Source organism: Apodemus sylvaticus, chromosome X (assembly GCF_947179515.1).
Source record: "Apodemus sylvaticus chromosome X, mApoSyl1.1, whole genome shotgun sequence".
Taxonomy (NCBI): domain Eukaryota; kingdom Metazoa; phylum Chordata; class Mammalia; order Rodentia; family Muridae; genus Apodemus; species Apodemus sylvaticus.
The window spans coordinates 117,520,758-117,526,446 of NC_067495.1; positions in this window are offsets into that span (position 1 = coordinate 117,520,758).

Sequence of the window (5,689 nt, forward strand, 5' to 3'; positions counted from 1 at the left end):
ACTGAAGCTACTGTGAGCTCATGATTGCCCAGAAGATGCCTTTTCACATCCCTTCAAAAACATATCTTCTGAAATATACATTCTATTTTTATTGGATATTTTCTTTATTTACATTTCAAATGTTTCCCCCTTTCCAGGTCTCCCCTTTGAAAACCCCCTATCCCATCTCCCCCTCCCCTGCCTCTATGAGGGTGCTCCCATACCTACCCACCCATTCCCATCTTCCCTCCCTGGCATTCCCCTACACAGGGGTATCAAACACCCTCAGGCCCAAAGGCCTCTCCTCCCACTGATGTCCAACAAGGCCATGCTCTGCTACATATGCAGCTGGAGCATGGGTCCTTCGTGTGTACTCTTTGGTTGGTAGTTTAGTCCCTGGGAGCTCTGGGGGCACTGGTTGGTTCGTATTTTTGTTCCTCCTATGGGGCTGCAAGCTCCTTCAGTCCTTTTGTTCTTTCTCTAGCTCCTCCATTGGGTACACTGTGCTCAGTTCAATGGTTGGCTGTGAGCATCCACCTCTGTATTTGTCAGGCTCTGGCAGAGCCTCTCAGGAGACAGCTATATCAGGCTCCTCAGCAAGCACTTGTTGGCATCTACAATAGTGTCTGGGTTTGGTAACTATATATGGGATGGAGCCACAGGTGGGGCAGTCTCTGGATGGTCTCTCCTTCAGACTCTGCTCCACACTTATCTCTGTATCTCCTCCCATGGGTATTTTGCTCCCCCTTTTAAGAAGGACCAAAGTTTCCATACTCTTCTTGAGCTTCATATGATCTCTGAATTGTATCTTGGGTATTCTGAGCTTCTGGGTTAATATCCACTTATCAGTGAGTGCATAGCATGTGTGTTCTTTTGTGATTGGGTTACCTCACTCAGGATGATATTTTCTAGTTCCACCCATTTGCCTAAGAATTTCATGAATTCATTATTTTTAATAGCTGAGTAGTACTCCACTGTGTAAATGTATCCCATTTTCTGTATACATTCCTCCTTTGAGGGGCATCTGGGTTCTTTCCAGCTTCTGACTATTATAAATAAGACTGCTATGAACATAATGGAGCATGTGTCCTTATTAAATGTTGGAGCATCTTCTGGGTATATATGCTCACGAGTGGTTGGGTCCTCAGGTAGTACTATATCCAATTTTCTAAGGAACTGCCACATAGATTTCCGGAGTGACTGGACCAGATTGTAATCCCACCAACAATGGAGGAATGTTCCTCTCTTTCTCTACATCCTCTCCAGCATCTGCTGTTACCTGAGTCTTTGATCTTAGCCATTCTGACTAGTGTGAGTGGAATCTCAGGGTTGTTTTGATTTGTATTTCCCTGATAACTAAAGATGCTGAACATTTCTTTAGGTGCTTCACAGCCATTCATTCTTGAATAAGATCATTTGGATCATTTTTTAACACACATTTTTCTTTCATAGTAAAAGTATGCTAACTTAAACACTAAAACATAAGGACAATGGGAAAAAAGAACTTTATGTCAGTCTAGCTCCATTCATTTTCCCTTTCTTCATGCTTGTCATAGAAATTACAAATCCCTAGATGTGTAGTGATGCAGATTTGTTAAGATAGCTTTCTGTACCTGTCTCTTAAATCATAAAAAAGAGAATATGGTATGATTTGTGTAAAAATTGACCATCACTAAGTTATTGTGAGAAAAGTTTTATGGAGCAAACAGGGAGTCTATAGATGTTCTGTAGCATAATGGTAGGCCTAACGCTCTCCTGCCCTCCACTCTGTTCCATGTGCTGTAATTGTGACAAAGGACTCTGGGGCATAGAAAAGAGATTGAAACATGGATGCAGAATATGACAAAACTGAAAACCCACAACTAATTAAGATAATGTATACAGTGAAGCACAAAATGGGGCAAAGTACCTTTTGTGCCTCTCTATTGCAACATAGATTCTGAATTTCTTTGCTGAAATGTACCAATTAGTAAAGTTTTAGAGACTGAATCAGTATAGAGGATCAAATTATAGCTATATAGAGAGGCCCACAAACTTTAAACAAAGTACTCCCAATGATGGTAAGGAATATGGTATGGTATGGAGGACACATGTGTACCTCAACTCAACTATCAGAATCATTATTTGCCCTAAAGTCCCTATGGTTATTGTACTGAAAAAAATTATGCTGGAAAAAAATCCTCTAAATGTGCATGGATACTCTGAGTAATAAATAATTAAATGCTTGGCACTTTAAACTTGGCTCAGTTAAATGAGATGCAATAGTTTCATTAAAATAATGAATAATGGCACAGTGTGTGACTTATAACAGGGTCTTCGATAATGAAAAAGCAAAGGGGGCAACTATCCCAACTGCTTTTCTACTTAATGTTCCAAATGTGCTTGGTTTTAAACCTGAAAAAATAATGCCTCAGTAGATAACTGCACTTCAATATAAATCACCTCCATTCAGGGTCTTATGCCCAATAGCCAACATTACTGGAATTGATGGCTCTATCCAATTAGCAAGCAGTAAACACTATGTTAATATAGGTTTGGATGTTATATTCAATGTCTATTTAAACAACCTCTCAATGTAGTTTACCATCACCTCCTAAAGAACATAATACACCTTTACAAGGTCTTGTCTTTATGCAGGCAAAGCCACTGAGGCCTCCTGTCTTCACAACAAAACAAAGCCTGGGCCTTCTAGTGAGTCCTATCTACCAAAGATATTGAACTTCCCTATCCTCCATCATTTGCTAGATGCCATAATACTGAGAGAAGTTAAACTTTTCATAGGCCCTTGGGTAGGGATGAATTAATCCACTTTATGGATGGTATCTCACCATAATACAAAGTTCAATAGAATGTTATTGTTTAGCTTCCCTTTACCAGAATGTCCCTGAAAATAATGTGACCAAGAGTTAGCACAATTGGTCATTTTAGACAGTCAACTGAATGCCCTGGCCAATGAATGATCCTTGAACTGTTGCCTTAAAATTGTCTCTTTTAGAATAAAGGACTCTTGAAATTTCTTTTTTGTAGATATTCAAACTATAAATCAATGTAACATACCTCTGCATATACTAAGTGAACAGTAAATTGCCTTGCTTCTTTTGCAATTTCGGGCCCTGTTAGCAGTGCCTGAAAAAGTACCGATTTGCTTTTCCAAAAACAAAATACCATGCTCTTAAAGAAGGCATCCAATATAACTCCCACCCCATTGACAGATGTTTTAATTGTAAGCCTAATGGGCTCTTCAGAGAACTCTTAAGTTGAAAAGTGACAAATGGACCCCACTGAATGTCACTTTTGCTAAAGACACTGATTAATCTAAATTCATGCATAGGGACCAGCATCTTCTATATCATGGCCATATAGGTCCTTCAAATGCCATTATTATTATATGGGGACAACTGAATGATCATGGTTTTTTATGACCATGTGACCCTCATACTCCTAATTAAGTGACTGCTTCACCTCACTGGAAGACACTTCTACTCCTCCACAAGTCTCAACTGTCACTAGTTTAAATTGCTGTGGTGAACCATGGCATAAGCCCTAAAATTAAGTACTTCTTTGACATCTGGAAAAAAATCGGAAGGACATAAAATAGCTTAACCATAAATTCACTTCTCCACTAAGCTCCTGTAGATAAAATCCCTAGCCAACCCCCAATCTCTAATATATATATATACAAACTTAGCATACTTCTTACTTATCCCTATGTGGGAGGCATCAGTTATTGAAGAGCCCATGGAATTATTCAAAGAAGCTAATCACAACCTTCCGTGGAAACCAAGGGGCACATAAAAACCTACAACAACTAAACCCTGCTGTTCACTCCATTGTCAAGTGTAACTTCCTGTGATCTTGCATGGTACAAAGTGCCCTCCTCTTTAAGACTGTATTTTTGACTGTCAGTCTCATCTGAGCAATATCAAGAGTTACCTGTTCAACTATTTCCATAAACCTATTAGGAACCTTGCTTCACCAATGAACTGAAGATATGACCCAAAACAGGAAATTCAAATGGGAAAGCAGGGTCCTTTACATTTACTTACTGTTGGGAATCAGAGAGCTTGGCTCAACGCCCCCAGCTGAGCTGTTTGTACAGGTTTCTTGAGAGCAAAACATCCCGTGGCTTAACTTGATTCATGCCTTCCTGCCCAGTGTGGTACGGACTTCCCAGGTGCCTGACCTATGACTATAATTGATTTTTCCTGTTCCCTTCCCTGGCCTCTAGTATATATATTGCTGGTCTCTCAGTAAAGCTTTCTCATTCTCCTTGCAGAATGACCGGTGTCTGTGTTTTTTGTTAATCCCCCAGGCCTACGCCTGATACTCAGTACCGTGGCAGTGCGGGCGCTGTCAACTTACATAGTTATTGGCTTTTGGTTCCTTTCATGGGGATCTAAGTTACTAGTGTCCTTTCATTTTCACGTGAATATTTCCATTTTTCATTTCTTATAAGGCAAATCTACCAACAATACAACTATTTGTTAATCTGTGTCTTAGTTAGGGTTTTATCGCTGTGAAAAAACACCATGAACAAAGCAACTCTTAGAAGGACAACATTTAATTGGGGCTGGTTTACAGGTTCAGAGGTTCAGTCCATTATCATCAAGGCAGGAATATGGCAGCTTGTAGGCAGTCATGGAGCTGGAGGAGCTGAGAGTTCTACATCTTCATCTGATGGCTGCTAAAAAAAACTGGCTCCCATGTAGTTGGGAGGAGGGTAACATTGCCCACCTCCACAGTGACACAGTTCCTTCAGCATGTCCACACCTAATAGTGCCACTCCCTGGGCCAAGCATATTCAAACCAACACAATCTGGAAATGTCTTAATTTCTTTTACCTTTTTTTCTTTGAGATAATATCATCCTTTAGCTCAGGATGGCCTTAGCTTTGTGATTCTTCTACCCTCAGCTCAAGTGCCACCACACTCAGGTGCTTCCTTTACATTTCAATGAATCATCTTACCATATGTGTATAAATCATTTTGTAAGACAGATTTTCAATCTTTTGCCAAGACTGGCCTTGAACTGGTGCCTTTCCTGCTTTAGACTCCAAGTAGCTGGGATTTTAGCGATGTACAACCTCTTTAAAGATAGATATAGAACTCTTAGGTGACAATCTTTTTATTTGAATATATTTAATGCCATCTTGCTACCTTCTAACCTCTACAGTTTTCATAAGAATTGTAACTTGTAATTTTGGTGAATATCTCTTATGTGCGATGAGTTACTTTTCCCTTTCTGCTTGCAAACTTTGCTGTCTTTCAATGGATTAGTTACTATAGAATAAGGCATGGAACTCTGAATTTATTACTATTTGGAGTTCATTTCATTTCTTGGATGTGTAGATTCATGTTGTAATGAAATTCAGGATGTGAGTTTACATTCTCTCAAATAAATTTCTCCCCACATTTTCCCTTCTCCTTTTTGGCCTCCCATTGTGCTCATGTTGGAGTCTCTGCTCTCTATGAGTCTCTGCTCGTTATGACATTATGTGAACATGGTGACTCGCTTGCATCAGTTACTTATTTTTCTTACAACACTTTCTTTTCCTTATTCTTCTCTTCATTTTATCTTTTTTAAAAAAAAAAAAAAAAACAGAACCTCTCTTTTAAGCAGCTCTTGCTGTCCTGGAACCCCCTGCTCTAGACCAGGCTGGCCTCAAACAGAAATCCATCTGCTTTTGCCTTCTGCATGCTGGGATTTAAGG